The sequence below is a fragment of the Chaetura pelagica genome, unplaced genomic scaffold (assembly GCF_000747805.2).
Source record: "Chaetura pelagica isolate M959 unplaced genomic scaffold, ChaPel_1.0 scaffold169, whole genome shotgun sequence".
Taxonomy (NCBI): domain Eukaryota; kingdom Metazoa; phylum Chordata; class Aves; order Apodiformes; family Apodidae; genus Chaetura; species Chaetura pelagica.
The window spans coordinates 672,927-691,074 of record NW_009954616.1 but is presented as its reverse complement, the minus strand read 5'-3'; positions in this window follow the sequence as shown (position 1 = coordinate 691,074).

Genomic DNA, 18,148 nt, shown 5'->3' with positions numbered 1-18,148 from the left:
TGCAAGTGCAGAAGAAGCTGGGAAGGGGCATAGCCAGGATAGCTGACCAAAACTGATCAAATAGGTATTTCATACCATATGATGTCATGCTCGGTATATAAAGTGGGAGAAAGAAGATGGAAGGGGAAGGACATTCAGAGTTATAGCATTTTGTCCTTCCTGCTTTTCTGGAAATGGCTGGACGTCTGCCTGCCAATGGGAAAGAGTGAATCAATTCCTTGTTTTGCTTTCCTTGCACTTGCAGCTTTTGCTTTAACTGTTAAGCTGTCTTCATCTCAACCCATGCGTTTTCTCACTTTCACTCTTCCAGTTCTCTCCCTCATCTCCCCGTGGGGGACTGAGTGAGTGGCTGCCTGGTGCTTAGTTGCCAGCTGGGGTTAAACCAGGACAGGCACGATGAGACAGTTTGCGTGAATAGAGTGTTATGATGAATTAACTGGAATCTTTAGGTAGGATAGGCCAGGAAGGAGTCATGAAGGAGGGGGTTACAGTTTAAAGAAAGGAACAAAGCAGCTAAAATTTGCACATTTGTGAGTAAAAAAACATCAATGTGTCAAGAAGAGTGACTTAATGGTTGCTACAAGCCACCTAGTAACAAGGAAGAAGCCTCACAGGTACAGGCTGTTTCTAATGAGGAACATGAGCTACTACATCTGTCGAAACATGTCTGGGTAGAAGTAGTCCAGGAGATTCCTGGAGTATGTCTAATACAATTTCATGATGGACTAGAGAAACTGAGGAGTAAAGATGCTCTGCTGCATCTTTTACTCTCAGAAAGAACTGATTGGGTGTGTAAAGGTCATGGCAGTCTGGGCTTTAGCCACCATGAAATGGTAGAGTTTAACATACTGAAAGATATGCGAGATTAATAGAGTTACAAACTTGGACTTCAGGAAAACAGAAACATGATGGGCTACAAGCTTACTATGTTAATGTAGTACCAAGCACCAACTCTCTGTGGGGTCATTCATTCTATGTGTCTGTGCCTGTGTGTTTTACCAGACAGACAGTTAGAGCTAAAGCCTTAGATTCAGGCTTCTTCACATGCTTTTACAATTGAATATATATGTGGTTTTATATGTATATAAACGCAAAGACTCTTTGAAGCTCATTTATTTACTTTTTTTTTTTTTTTTTCAGATTGCAGCTTCCTTTTTAAGTTTATTTAAAAAGAAATAATTTTATTCCCTATATGAAAAGGAGATATGAAATTGATTTTCTAGTTCCAAATCGTATGTGTACTATATAATGAAATGTCACTGGCAAGTATGAATGAAGAGCTTGGGAGGTGAAATGTGGAAATGAAGTGCTATCATCCTGAGGAAACCACACAGTGAATTTTCCTGGTTTATGAGGCTGTCATAACTTTTCAAATTTGGACCTAAACTATGTGAGATGATCAAGTGCTGCTCTGTGTCAGATTTACTCTGTAAGAGTCAAACATGCTTTGTTTCAAAAATACTGTTCTCCACAAACTTTTCTTATGGATTGATGTCAACAAAACCTGGTGTAAAAGGCCCATACAATTTCTCTTTCTTTCCTGGTGTCTAGTTTATATTTGATAACCTATGGCAGTAAGAACTTTGGAGGTAAGGCATTTCACAGTCCAAGCAGGACAATTTCAAGCTTCATTGGTCTGTCTGGCACATATATCTTACAATCAGACTTTAAAGTGTGCTTAGGGCACTTTTACAGGTGCTATTCTGTTAGCATTGTCTGCTTTTGTCCTGATGCTGCACCACTGTGAACCGTAGCCTAATTTTTAAATGCCTTCTTATGTCCTAAGATTCAATCCCCAAGCTAGATCCTCTTTCTCAGGAATGTTGGGTACATGTAGACATGGTATTCATTAAGATGTTTTGCTAATTTTTAAGATCATCATACGGCCAATGTACAGACCTGTGCTTAGGCTGCATTTCTAAGAGAAAGGTTTATATCCAGACAGAAAAAAATTCAAGACAGTTCTTCCAGCTTCTGAATTTCACCAGCTCTATTTTGCAATGGAAGATGATAAGCAGACTATTGTGCCTTCTTGACTGTGGGACAGTCTGGGGAAAAGGGAGTTTGTATCCCCAATGTCTGATGATGAAGACAACCTGTGTACTATAGGCGGTGATGAAGTGTTTCATGAATTAGCTGGTTTGACTCAGTCTTTTTTTCAAGGAGAAGCCTAATGAACACCAACCTCAGTTTTCCTCCTGTAAGCTGATAGAAAGAAGATGATCCTGACCTTCTGAGAACACAGTCTCCGGGAGCGGGACTTGACCGAGGTCAGGTCCATCAAACAAGGTAGGTAAAAACAAACTATGTTAAGTGTTTTCTTTAGTACAGCCAGAAGAGATTTAACCCTGTTTGGTTTAAATATATTTTGATCCAATTGCATGGTGAAATGTAAAATGAAGTTAAAATAATCAAAGAAATAAGGGATGCGAGCTGATTATGTGAGCCTAATAGAAGTGACTCACATAGCCAGTAGAAGTAACATTGTTATGTACTCAATTCAGCTGAGAAATAGTTGGTAGATCAATATTAAAGCACATAAGACAGAACAATGGTGTTTCTAAATACAGTAACAAGTTTCTTCTGTTCTGCTATAATTTTAGTATGCCCAGTAATGAGCTTATAACCAGCTAGCCAGACATCAGCTAGTTGCTTCAGTATCCCAGCTGTTATCTCAGTGCAGCTCTAAGGTTCACCTTGTTTATATACTGGTGATTGCTGCAAGCTTTGAAGTCTCTTCTTCACATTCTGTTGAGCAACAAGCACATACTCTCAAGCAGTTATCCCTGTATGCCTGTATTCTAAATGGTGTCTTTAGGCACTTGACTGTGGCATTACAATATGAAAAAATTTTATGCTCAAACATTACAATACTAAAAATGTTCAGCTCCAGAAATTGATTTTTAAAAATGTATTTCCAAGTTACATCAAAACTTCCAGAAATACTCATTTTTAGTAAGGCTTGTGACACCAACATTATAATTTGGTAGCTGAGAAAGCATGCCTGGAAGAGTGGAATGCTGAATGGATTGAAAATTTTGTGAACACTGAATTAAATTGCTGGGTATCAGTAAGCAGCCAGTAAGCAGCAAGGAGAGAGCTTCAGAAGCCAGTACTGGAGCCAGCGTTATTCAGCATCTTCACCAGTGACCTGGATGATGAGATAAAAGACATACTTTGAAAATCTGTGAATTATAGTAGCTGGGAGAGGCATACACACCTCTATGGCAAAGCTACACTCCTAAGAAACTTGGATTTTGGATTCACAGAAACCTTATATAATTCAATTAAGAGAAGTGCAGAGTTCTGTACCTGGGATGAAATAACTGCACATCAGTACAAGCTGGGTCCCAAGTGTCTGAATAGTAGCCCAAATCAGGATCACAACTAATGCTAGAAGTGTTCTCTTAGCCTAAATATGTCCCATGATTTACACTGGGCTACATTAGGAGGTATGTGGCCAGTGGGTGGAGAGAAGATACTATTCCTTTGCAGTTGGTGAAACTGAACTTTCTGGAATACTCTGGCTTTGGATGCCCTGTTCAAAACAGATGCAGAAAAATGGGGGAGAGTCCAGCAGAGTGTGACAAAGATCGTCAGGGACCTAAAACACATGATCTGTGGATGGAGAATGGGAGAGCAGGACTTGGTCTGTTTGAATAGAAAGCTAAGGGGCAATGTAACAGCAGCTTGCAACCATATGAAGAGGGGTTAGAAAGATGAAGCCAAATTCTTCTTGACAGGAGCAGGTAGTATAACGAGTAATAGTGAAGCACAAATTGCAGCCTCAGAGATTCAGGTTATGCATTAGGAAAAACTTCTTCACCTTAAGGCTAATGATACATTAAAATGGCTTTCCCAGGGGAATTTGTGGAATCTCCATCCTGACAGGATTCCAGAATTCAGCTGGATGTATCCACTGCTAGCCTGCTCTAAAGTTGGCAGTGATCCTACTATGAGCAAGAGGCTGACCTACATGTCTTGCAGGGTCCAATACAAACACAATTGCCATGATTCCATGATTTGTTCTGAACAATTAAACTCATTATATTGTAAAAAAATATTGTTAAGATCTTTTCATCTCCATGGCTTTTCTTTTTTTTGAAACAAAAAGTAATAAACAAGACAGTAACTTAGAGTACATAATAAATGGAGAAACCAAGAAGCTTGAAGTTATGAGTTTCTTGACTGCTTTAATGAGAGAATGTTTTGTGCTGATTCATGAATGATTCATAAGCTTGCATGTACAAAACCATATAACACAGTTGATTTTTCATTGTTTAAAGTATATAAGAACATACATTTATTATTAAAAACCTTTTATACAGAGTGTTTTGGAAATCCATGCACAATATCTGTGTTATTTCCTTTTCTCAGATAGCATTAGCTTATTTAATAACTTGGGAGTTCCAAGACCATTAATCCAATATAGTTTTATGCTAAGTTTTTAAAAAGAAGTTTGTATGAAGTAATAGTGCATTGCTGATCTGTGAAGCCTTGTTTCATATTGATCTTTCTCATAAAAGAGAAATTTATTTATTTTTTAGACATGGCAAGTCATATGGGCAAACCCCAGGATTTATTAACAACAAAGCAGTCCATGGAAGTACAAAAACCAGGCTGGAGAACCACAACAAATGGAAAGAGAGTCCAGTAACATATTCTTTAGTAATTTACAGTTGGAAATGCTTTGTATATCAGGTGTAGTATATGACATATGAAACCAAAATGCTGTCATGACCTATGTTATGAACACTAGTAGTAAACACAGTGATATAAACCATTCCACTCTGCACTTCTGGAATTAAGCCTAGTGTGTTTTGTCTATGTTGTATTTTTTAAAGTATTTTCTTACAATTTTCCTCTATGAAATAACATCAAATGTAGACTTTTTGTGTAAGAATAATTTGGATCCTTTGACAGAATAGCTTGGGAAGATTTCTGAGATTGGATAGGAATCTTAATGCTGTTTTGCTGTTTTAGAAAAAGAGGGATTTTTGGTATTGTTTGATTTTTAATATTTTGGGGTAATGTCTATGTGCTTTTTGGCTGAATGTCTAGTTCTTCAGACATTTAAAGGCACAGTTATTTCTATCCCTTTTAAATTCTATGAAATTTAGGAGCAAAGCATTATTTAGATCCCTTAGAGAATACCAACAGTATGTTTTTGTAGCCCAGAAAGGTAAGGTTACATGTATACATTCTGTTAAAGATTTAAAAACTCAAAGAACACTTGTTATTTTAGTGAGATGAAGCCTAAAGAAAAAAAAAGAAAAAGATAAATTAGTTGTCCTTAGAACTGATTTTACTCTCAGATATAAATGCATCTGAGAAACATGACTATTTTAACCTTTAAGCTTGACTGAAACTCTAATATGGATAGACGAGAATACGCAGCCAGCAGCCATTACTGTAGTGTTTGAAAAAAGGCAGCACTACAGTGCAAAGTGCTGGGCAGGGGAAAGAGAGGAGATCTGTCTGCCTCAGAAAATCTATTTCTGGCCTCACACTGCGTGACATCTGTGTATCCTGAGGATGTTGATCTAAACCAGAAAAAGGATTGATGTCTACGCTGAATTCATTTGCATGTTACTAATTATTTTTTGTTATTATTTTTTATTTTTTTGCTACCCAGACTTTTGTGCCCACATCCTTTAGGAAGGTCAGCTACAAAATTATTTCCCTTTTGAAGGAGTTAATAAATTGTGGTGAGTCATCTCTTAAAATGTACTGTTTTACTAGAAGACATTCAACAGGAGCAATGACTTGGTTAAATGGCTTGCCTTACCTGTCAGAGCTAAAGGGTGGTATTTCTGACAGATCATCTATTTTCAAATAGTTTTGAAATGGAGTAATGAAAAATATTTCTATTTGTATGAGGAATCTTCGCACAGTTCATATACATTGCAAGCTCATCTGTGGCATTGTCAAGGCCCAGAACTTGCAAACATTTATGCGTATATTTAGTTTAGTCACAAATAAATTTGTTGTTCATAAAATCATTTGCACATATCTTCAGAGGATCTATCCTGAAATCACAGGCAACTTTACCTATCTAATACTAGTCCTGTGGCACATCAGAAATGGACAATTTTGAGTTTTAAGGTCCACAAACCCAGTGAAAAACAAAGTACATGCTTTTGAAAACATATCCTAAAAGGCAGAATTAAAAACTTTTGGAAAGAGCTATTAGCAATATAGATGGTTATATATTACTCATCTTGTGAAACAAAAATATGTAAATTATGACCAATAGTTGTAAAAATCCTACTTGGCTAGTTACCAATACAGTTTTAGAAAATGGGAATGAAAATGCATCTTCCTTCACTCTGCTCCTTTTCTATGGCTGTTCAGGATATTTATAAATCCAGAATTGCTCTTATTTGAATATTTATATCTCAACTTTTTAATAACTATTGGCCACTTCCCCCCAAAATAGATCACAATAAGAATCTGCATTGGCTGAGCCTGTTGGATTTTGTGAATGTGAGGTGAGACTTCAGGTTGTTAAGTCACTAAGATCTTAAAACTTTGAGTTTCAGCTTTGCATTCATATTTCCGCTGACTGATAAATGATGACAGGATCTTTTTTCCCTCTCTCAATAAATGCAATATCATTATATACTTGGAACAATTTAATAGCATTTTAGGTAGTGGAATAGATGGTAGAAAATGAGAGCATATGCATCAGCCACTTTCTGTCTGTGAAGATCTTCAGGTTTATATAAGGATATATATATAAAGTATTATAGTTAAAAATTTTTATATAGCATACATATAAACATGACAGCAGCTTTTCTACCTAGGCTGCAAATATAGTTCTGAGGTGCAAATAAAATGGTCTGTGTCATTACTAGCTGATCTGTTCATCTATTTTCTGTGACTTGGCAACAGGAATAATTCAAAATTGCTTTGTTTACTCTTTCATCATTTTATTGATAAGCCAATAAAACTCTTATTTTTTCTCTTGCATAATCAATGAGATTCTATTTATCTTTTAGGTTAGATTTTTTGTTTGTTTAATTTCTGACCAAGGCCTACCTTTACTGTGCAAGTATTTGTAATTTTCATAAGTGAGTCATATTTGCATATTTATTAAATTTAAATATTTTAGGATTCCATTACACAGAAATGACAAAAATGAAACAAAACAAAACAAAGCCCAAAAAATCCAACATTAAGCACAATGTATTTTGGGAAATGATGTGGTTATTCCCTCTTAGATCAAGAAAATTCCATAATTATTTATCACTCTACAAAGGCTTATGTGTAAGATTATGCAGTACATTGTAATTTTAAGATAAAAATTCTGTGGTTTACTAACTCGAATTTACAGCAAGTCTAGTAGTGCTTGCAGAGGCTTTTCTAGATTGCGGTTCAGAATAGTTTCCAGGGTAATAGTAATTATGAAACTCAGATGATAGGAAAGATAATATCTGGAAGACCCTTTTCAGATCTATTACTTATGACTTACTCATGACATTTTAAAATGAGCTTTAGAGGAAAGAAACTGGAAATCAAGTCTGAAAAAGAAAGCAGAGTGGCTGTATCTGGACAGAAATAAAAAGGGCTGTTAGCTGCTATGGATGGATGTGCCTTGGAAATGTGAAGGTCCAGTACACAAAAGAATTGCATAGTTTGGCAACAATTTCAAGCAAACAAAATTCAAAACATAAGTGGGTTGTTGCCAATGTTGCCTCTTCCTGTCACTTATTAGAGCTTCCTGCTTCTTCTATGATCATCAGTAAAATGTGTCATGGATATTCACCAGCTTTTTAATTAGTTGTAGAATCCCACATTTGGGTGCCTCCTGATTTACCAGCCCATACTGGATGATAACAAACTACCAGACTTTAGTCTGTCTAATCTAGTTGCCTGTGTTCCCTCAATACCTGCTGGAGAGAGGCAGGCTTCTCTAGGATGGGAATCATTACATCCTGAGACAAGTATTTATGAAAGGAGGAATCACTTTACAGTTGCCCCTGCCTTGCCTAGTTAACTGCAAAGAGAACTGACACAGCCAGTATAAATGCAAACGTAGATACAAATGCTAGGTCAGGTGAATTCACTCATGGCAGAAAGTTAGCACAAAGATTAAGAACATGATTTGCTGAATCCAGATCTTTATGTCTTAAGTACAAACAAGAAATGATTTTCAGAAGAACAGAGATCTTTAATGTGCCTAGTCAATTCATATTTGCCCAGAGGAATTGCTCATGTTAAGTCTAATGCATGAAGAGGAGTTCTCTTTTTAATGAATTCCCCTGTTCTCAGAAAATACCATACACCTTCAAACTGTAGAGCAAGCAGGCAAATAAAAAAATTAATAAACACTGTATGCTAACAGTCTTCTAAAGAATCCAGAAACCTTTCTACACCTTTCACTCACCTCCCTTGACCTACTAATCACACCCTTTAACTGATTGCTGTTCATGGAAATGAGTAAAAGTAGGCATCAGCTCCTGTCGTCTTATATGGGAAGTGAGAAAACCATTCTAAAGCTGCCACACATTCTCCACAGTCCATAAGTTAAAACTGAAGTGACGGCTTTTGTTGAATGAGGAAGCATCTGCTCTTTGGATGTAAAAACTTCCCAGAGTGCTTATACTCTGCAGATATTTGTAGAGTGTTCAAAATCTTAAATGAAATGTGAGAAATACATTTTACTAGTTCCAGGAAATGTAACACTCATGGCACTTCCCTGTGAAACCAATGATTGTTTCAGCTGATTTTCCTACTGAAAAATCAAATTGCTAATTTAATTCTACTGAAAGTCTCACAAATTGGTATGCCATTAGTTATTTGACACCATATGCATGGATACTGGAAATGTCAGAAGACTTTACAAGTTTCATTGTGATGATCCACTGTCAATCTTCTTTAGTTAAAGGTCTAAACTAAAAGACTGACTTATTTTTCTTTAACCTTCTTATTATTTGACTGAAGGTGAGTTTTACTCTTTCATTATGATTTTGCTTCATGTCACAAAGAATTGCTAGGCCCAGCGCAACAGTTAGAAACATTGTCTCCTCACTCATCCATGGGGAACTCCTACTGTTGTCAATGAGCTGTGAGAGATGTATAGCACATCAGATTCAGAACCTGAGATTTCCCCTCCAGATTTCGTTTTAAAAGACAGCTTACTATTTTGCTTTTTTGGTTTGTGATGTTGCCTATGAGGCTGGATAATGACCTTCCACTGCATGTCAGTCAAAATGCCATTTGTGTCTGCCTGAACCAATAAAGAACTAGAAGCACAGTAATCCCTGATGAACAAAGTCCCCTAATGCAAAAGCTAACAACTAAAATGGATTTAATCTCTTATTAAAAACAGACACATCATGGTCAGGACTCTTAAGTCTCCCAAACTACTAAGCAGTATAATAATCACAAAAATATCTATCTTGAGTGAGAGCCATATTAGCTCTAAATATTAATTCTCTGGAAAAAAATGGGAGAGGAAAATATCACTGCTTTGGGGAAAACAAAAAAAAAAAAAGTATGTAGCTTACAGAGAAGCGTATATGGCATATACAGTAAGTATACACAAAGGCTTGAATTACAGAGAACTATAAATTAGACAGAATCAATACAGGTTAGAAACTAGCATGGGATTAAAAAAAAAAAAAAAAGCTTTAGAAAATCTAGAGGAATGCAAGGAAAGTTCATTCTGCCCATAAAAATATTATAGGATAATAGAATCATTAAGGTTGGAAGGGACCTTGAACATCATCAAGTTCCAACTCCCCAGCCATAAGCAGAGAACCCTACCACTAGACCAGGTTGCACAAAACCTCATCCAACCTGGCATTAAAAACCTCCAGGGATGGGACATCAACAACCTCCCTGGGCAACCCATTCCAGTTCCTCACCACCCTTATAGCAAATAATTTCTTCCTAATATCTAACTTAAATCTCCCCTCTGTCAGTTTAAAACCATTGCCCCTTGTTCTATCATTATCTCCTCTGATGAAAAGCCCCACCTCAGCTTTCCTCCAGGCCCCTTCAAGTACTGGAAGGTGCTACAAGGTCTCCTTGGAACCTTCTCTTCTCCAGGCTGAGCAGCCCCAACTCTCTCAGCCTGTCTTCACAGCAGAGGTGCTCTAGGCCTTTCATCATATTGGTGGCCCTTCTCTGGACCCTCTCCAACAGGTCTGTATCTTTGTTGTGCTGAGGGCATCAGAACTGGACACAGTATTCGAGGTGGGCTCTGACCAGAGCAGAGCAGAGGGGCAGAATCATCTCCCTGGCCCTGCTGGCCACTCTTCTTTTGATGCAGCCCAGGATGTGTTTGGCTCTCTGGGCTCCAGCACACGCTGGTGGCTCATGTCAAGCTTCTCATCAACTACCACCCCCAAGTGCTTTTCCTCAGGACTGCTCTTCAGCTATTCTTCCCCCAAAAAATACTTCTAAGAACAGAAAGTCTACTCAGATATATTAATGTATTAAATTATCTCCTGTGTGTTACAGCTCCTCTATCTGGGCATGTGTCTTCTGTATGGTGCATATGGATGTCCCCCTGATCTCTGCCATTGATGTTTTTATAGCCAAGTGTTGCCAGAGCCCACCAGTAAGATCACTCCCTGATCAGACACTGCTGCATACTGTGAAGATTCTTTCTGTTTGTTGTTGCTGATTACATTCTGTTCCTCCTTGCCATGGCTCGTTATACTAATTTCTAGCTCACTTTGTACTTGGCTCTTGGCCAAGACAAGGCCATGGAACCTTGACAAAAGAGCAAGACAAAAGTAACTCATAAGAAGCCAGCACTCATCACAATAAAATCATACTCATACTGCATGTTTGATGGTCATGTGAAGGTTAATTGCAGGATCCCAGTACTCAAATTCTCCCTTCAGGTATTTTTACACCATTTTTCATGCTGCATGTGTGGAAGATGAATGCACTGTCTTCCATGCTGCTTCACAAATAGCATTATTTGTCTTAAAGGCTAAAAAAATTACAATGCTTTCAGGAAGTCTGCCTTCAGCATAGAATACATATCAGTAGTATTGCCTGTGATACATTGCCACCATAGCAGAAAATGCATAATGAACAGTAATTTATTACTATTGATATTTTTTTCTGATGTCTTCATTAAGTATTAGATTTTGTTTTGCTGTTGGCTCCATGAGTCACCTGATTTGTTACCTTAATATTAATTAGTTCTTTGGAATAATTCACAATAAATATGATTCCTTGAGGAAGTAACAGAACAACTCTCCCCTTCAGAATGTTCCTCTGTAAACTCTACAGAAAAGAGGGCTCGCCCCTAGTGGCAGTACCTTTCTGTATGATCACAAATACATCACGGATCAAATTACTGTTTATTTCTAAAGCTTCTTTCTGAGTTGACAATGGCGTGTTTTAAACAAGGGCTTTATCCCCTTTGGTAATGGAATCCTTGTATCAGAACTGTGATGTCACACATCTTTTTAAATGAGAAATAGATTTTTTTGTCTATTTTGTGCTACCAGCCATGATGTCACAGGGCAGACTTCCTCACACCTCCATCTAAGAGAGGGCTGCAAAAATCTTGGCTGGGGCAGGGGTGGGTGTAATGTGCTCAAGAGTCCTAATTAACTTGATGGGTGGACTTAGTAAAACACAAGAGCCATGTATGCAGGAGGTTGCTTTCAAATATGTGATATGGAGTAAGAATTCATTGCTGCGTTTTCCAAAAATAAGAAGATTTGAGATCGTAAGGCCTTGATGCACTCATGTATCTTGGAGGACACAAGAACTTGCAGTTTAAAGAAAGGAAGACCAAATCTGGCTAGGCCTGGATAAATAGGGGAGCTTTAGCTCCTCCACAATTACAAACACAAATCATATAAATATGCTAGATATTTTATTCACCTTTACAACCATGACACTTTTTTCTCTTGACCCAGGAAGCCTAAAACACATCTTTAAGAGCTGACTACTAATTCTGTAAGACATAAAACTGTAAGACATAATTCAGTAAGACATAAAACTTTTTAAGTGTAAGCTGATCCTCTCTAATGTTCCAATAGCAATGTGTTATAGCAGAAGTAATAACAAGAAGCTCAAATGTTAAGTTTTATGTATGTCATGGTTTGACTCAGGATTGACAACAACGCTCTTGATCCCCTCCTCCTGCCACCCAGGTAGGGAAGGAGAAAGAGAAAAAGAGAGAGACTTGGCTGGATTGAAAACTAAACTACACAGTTCCAATTAAACACCAATGATAAAAGAAAATATGTACAATTATATACAAATGTGTTCAGGAATGTGCAAACCTATATTGCTTCCTGCCACCTCCAGCAATTCCCACAGCATCTCCTGAGCTGGAACAGTCCTTTAAAAATCCCAGAGCTGCTGGAGAGAGCACAGAGTGATGAGGGTCAGGAGAGCTCGAGCCTGGGGGTCGACGGTGATGGATGGATGGAGTCCTCCCCGGACACCGGCCATGGATGGAAGAGAAGGGAAGAAGAAGCAGGAAGGAAGTTGTCTTCTCTGATCTCTGACCTTCCTCTGAGCTTATGTAGAGATAGGGAATGGAATATCTCTGGCCAATTTTTCTGTCTGTCTAATTCAGCCTCCTACGGGGGGGTCATAGATCTCCCCGTAGTGTCTGAGCTGGCAGAGTGAAGGTGCGACCTTGAAGTCCTGGCAATAACATAAACATTGCTGAGTTATCAGTCCAAGCTGGAACACTTTGTTACTAGTTAAAAGAGAACTTACTGAAGGAAAGAAAATAAAGAAGTAAAAGGTAAAGTGACTTAATCCTTGCTCAAACCAGGACAAGGTATCATTATGGCCTGTGAAAGGTGAAGTAATAAGCAATATGAGATAGTTTCCCCAGATCCCTTATTTTAACTGGCATGTGTACTTAACACAAAAAAATCTGTTTACGGATTGTGTCAGCAGGAGGCTCTGCATCACTTGTTAGTTCATCCTTTGATAATTGACTTGAACATACAGTGCAGTCACATAATGGCATACACAGGTCTGTTCAAGTATAGAGTTCCCTTTATTAGTTGTTGTGGGGACACATTCATCTGGCTGTCAGATAATCTTTTAGTTCTTACCTGATAATTTCTGGCCTGCTGAGAAGTCTGTTGAATTCTAACTCAGCAAACAAAATCAAGCATTCTGACAAGGTATTTTTCTATGTGCAACTAAATATCATTATGTGATTGCATAGTGTCTGAAAATTGCAATATATAAAATATATGAACAATTATAATTATTTTAACATTTTAATACATTTGTAATTGTCTAGTGTTAGGCACTGCCCTTGTACTTAGCTTTTTGTTCTAGTCTGCTATTATCCCATCTAGCACAGAACAGCAAGTGGCAAGTTCTGGTGTCATGGGATGAAACAAAGCTTTGTAGGCTGCTTTTCTGTTTTGTCCCTGGTAAAGACTGTGACACACACAGCCATAATGAATGATGTGTCAGAGGTGCTTCTTCCTTATATTTAGTCTTTAGTGGATAATCATCAGTCTTCCACCCTGAATGTAATTACATAGAAAAACTACTGTGAGTACATAGGTTGCCTGTTCATTTTGTCAAAAAGCATTTCAGTAGAGAAAAAAAACCCCAACAATCTAAACCCATGAAGCATTCATATTTTGTGATGTGGTGTGACTTCTGTATCCGAAGGTGAGGTGCATTTAATCTGCTGTGAAAAAAGCACTCAGAAGACCTATCTGTGTCCTTCCATTGCTCTTCAGATTAACACATTTTTTTCCTACCAACTTTCTCAGCTATACTAAATCAATAGTAATGTATAAATAAATAATAATAATCAATATTATATCAATATATAATCAATATTATATTGATATATAATTATTATATAAAATATATATAATATATTATATTATGTTATATTATATATAATAGATATAATTAATATTATATCAATAAATAATCAAATGTAAGTTTTTCAGTGTTATCTAGAAAACAGAGACAGTTTGACTGCTCATTTGACTTATTTTGAATATAATTAACTGCTTAAATAGAGTTTTGAAGGTTTATTGTAAACCTGTCTGACTCTTTCACTAATGTGTTCACTTTCTGGCTTTTTATGCAATTTTTTTTGTTATATTTTCCATTACAGCTTCATTAAATATGCATTTATATTAACGTGTTTAATAATATAACTCAGTTGAGATAATTAGTGTTTTTACTCTTCCACTTACTCAAGACTATGTAATGATAAAACTGTTTAACTGTTAAAGGTACTTCATCCCTCAAGCATTTTTCTGTATGCTGCTTTTTTGAGTAATCTTCCATGGAGAAATGGATTGCAATTAGATAGTCTCATTCAAAGTACTGTCATATATCTTCATGCTATTTGCTCTCTGACTTTTTCCCTGTACTCTAAATTTTTTATATAATACAGTTTTTAATTTGCTTGTAACTGTATATTTTAAAATTACACTTTAAGAATGCAGTACAGGAAAGTTTTCATGACTTTTAAGATTTGAGGATGTTTTGAAGTACCAGATAATCAGAATTCCTCTTTCAGGGGCAATTGTGTTTAATGAGGAATCTCTTTTAATTTGCATTGATAAGAAAGTTTCACTACTAACTTTGTAAGTAGCTCATGTACTTTTGAGGATTTCCAATAACAATGGACAGGTAACAATAAGAAGAAACTGCCCATCAAGTTCTTCACAGGTAGTCTGGGTCACTATTGTCAAGCCAATAGATGGGACTGAAGAGGATATTGGATATCCTAATACAGAGAAGGAAGAACTGTTCTGAAAGAACAAGTCAGGCAATGTCTGTGGATGTTGGTGTGTCTGACAGGTTGCCCTTGACCCACAGGCATAGATCTCCCCGTAGTGTCTGAGCCGGCAGAGTAAAGGTGTGACCTTGAGTCCCAGCAATAACAAACGTTCCAGCTGTTATCAGTCCCAGCTGGAACACTTTGCTAGTAGTTAAAAGAAATAAATCAGTAAAAGTGGCTTCATCCTGACTCAAACAAATTACTAGAGTAGTCAAGAATTTTTTTAACTACATGGCTGCCCTGAGCTCATCACTCACAAGACATACCCAAAAACAACTGATATCAAACTCAGGTTTGACATTTTGCCTTTGTCTTTAGAGACCATAAGCAAATTAACCTTGACTGGGTAGTGACAATGTAAAAAGAAGGCTTGTAAGATGGTTTTGTAACCTGAAATATGAACATTCTGTACTGTGTTTGATATCAGAAATTGAACAAATACCATCATATTACAAGCTCTGTAATGGGGAGGTGTCCCTGATTTTTTTCCAGCTATTTGAGAATGTTACAGCTGACTGTCATCATAGGGTTTTATTTTGCTCCTGTATAGAAAGACGGGCCTGACAGACGGGAAGAAATATGCAAGAATTGTCAAGGCTTTCTCTCCCATCTCTTCAAAGAACATCTCTCCAAATGGCAGTCATACCTGGTACTCAGAGATTATGTTATTTTCAGGAGGTGTACCATTGATTGCCTTGATGAACAGCTGTCAAATGGATCAAAAATGTTATACCATAAACACACCAGGAAACATATCATAATAGAAGATGGTAAATTTTACCTAGTTTTACTGTTATCAGCTGAAGAACAGAGTGAAATTACTTTATTTTTCTTCTAAACATTTTTTACATATAAGGTTTAAAAATTTACCTAGAACTGACAGTATCAAGAAGCTAAAACTTTGCCTTTGAGCTCTTACCTCTTAAAGTAATATCTTTGTTTTAATTTTGATTTCATGTGCTAGCAATATCACCCGTAGCAGTACACTGCTTCCGTATTTTGATCTATACCTTTCAAAGAATATCACTCAGATTTTATATGAGATAAAATTAAAAATAAACTACTTTTTCTTCATTTGAGTTAATTATGTAATTTTGTAATTTAAAATGATATCTCCATGGGTTATGAAGCAGTGAAAAGTTACAATATTTTTAGTGTCTTTTAAATCAATTCTACTCCCCTTTCACATTTTGTATATTCATGTAAAATTAATGTGAGCGAGATACGAATCTCCCATATTTTGCTGGATGTTAATGACAGCTTTGTCTTGTTCATGTTTTTGTGGTTGACCCTGAGCTTAGTAAATTATTTCCCCTTGTAATTTTCCAAATGACAGTACATGAAAAAGAAAAAATATTAATTTAAAAAAATCTGTTTGACATTTTAAATATGAGCATAAACACTAGTTCATAATGAAGTTGACTATATTAGAAACAAGACCTGAAGATCAGTTTTTCTATGGATTAGCTCTTTGACTGTTTACTGTATTTGCGTAGTGAGTGACAGAAACTGTGGATACATAACCTTAAGAAAAGATGTGACACATTTCTATTACACTGATCTGTTGGAAAAAGGGATCAGGTTGTGTTGCTAAGGATACAAGAAAAAGCAGAATGTTGTAGCCACTGCTGTGCTGGAAGATTACCTTTGTCATTATAAAGGGAAAGAATAATCAGTTTCGTTACAGAGTTTCATGTGGCTGTCCAGCTATTTACTAAAAAACATTGATACAGTTTTGACATTTTTATATTAAATACTTTGTGCAGAATAGCATTCTAGATAGGAAGCCAGAAAAGATGCAAAATTGCCTCAAATATGGAACAGTATAATATAAAAAATGCCACTATGACTACATTAGTAATAATAAATATTGCAAAAATATTTTCCACCCTCAAAAAGCAGCTTTTGCTGCTGTCCTGTTTCAAAAAGCTGCAGAATCATAATCTTAAAACTTCCAGTAGCTGCAGCTAGCCTATTGTCATTCTCCTGTCCAGTACAAGAGGTGAGAATTATGAACCAGGTTAGTACATTAAGAAGTGACTGAATTAAAATGTGCACTTCACTATGGTACAGGTTTGCAGTGTTACAATCCTATAGCAAGGCATACTTGTGATTCTGAATCTTCAGACAGACCATTTAAAGAGATCTTTCATGTACAATACCACTGTGATCAAAGTATGTTGTGAAAACTTCACTAATTTGAGGAGGCAAGTGTTCCACTTCACAAACACCACATTAACACTTCCTAAGCTAAATCTTAGCTTATGTGAGCATATTTCTGATCACTATACCATTTTAAATTATTTTATTTTATTTTAAATTTAAATGGGCAGTCTGTCAGCCACATAACTCCACAGTGAGGGAAGAAGAAAAGATGATGACTGTACAGCAGGATTTACAAAATCTATTACCATGCAGGCAACTAAGCATCTCCAGTGTTTAAATAGGAGTGTAAGTGACTTCCATTTCCTTCAGGTTGCTCCTGTATCTGTAGAGAAGACCAGAAACAAAAAAAAAATTGATAGACATTCTCACAGTGAGAACAAATTAATAGCGATGTCTGATCATGTTAGTAAAGGAATAAAAAATCATCATTCTGTACATCCTGTTCTCTCAGATGTAGATCTCCAGGCAGCCTTCATCATTGCCTACATTAAGTTATTTATTTTCCCACTGTAATCTGAAATATTTGAAATATTTTGTGGCCAATTCTCTGTCTCATACTGTCAGATGTCTGGTGCCTGCAGCATATAAATTCATATTCCAAGACCAACAGAACACAAACACTAAACTAAAGCCAGGCAAACTAAAACCAATAGAATAGAAGTGAGAAATTCTGGGACAAAACCCCTAATAATAATATACAGAATGGAGAGAAATGTCCATAGATTATTTCAATCCCAAAAATGCTTCACTTTACTTTTTACCATAAAGAAAGGAACCACTGTCAGACATTTGGGACAGTAAAGATTTCTGCCTGCATAATCTGATTTAAAATCTCTGCTACTCCTAAATACACAATCATACTACTGTCCTTTTTACCATATTAGTTGAAAGATTTTGAAGTTTACAAGCCCGTCACTGTTCTGAGGGAAATGTTGCCTTTATTATTACTCATCTGTATTTATTTACATGATTACTTAGTTGTATTTGAGAGAGAAGGGAAGAATTGCCTGTGAAGAGTGAGGAAGGTAATGTTTCTCTGGCAAACGGAGCTTAAATAACTAGATCCTGCACAGCTTTTAATTCCAGTATTGTGTGCATAGAAGAGGTCAATTTAGGTGTCAACTCCGAAGTCTTCTTTTAAATATATCTTAGAGTTTTCATGACTCATTATTATCCAGGAAGCCTGCCAAGTCTGAAAGTTACAACTTCCAGTAT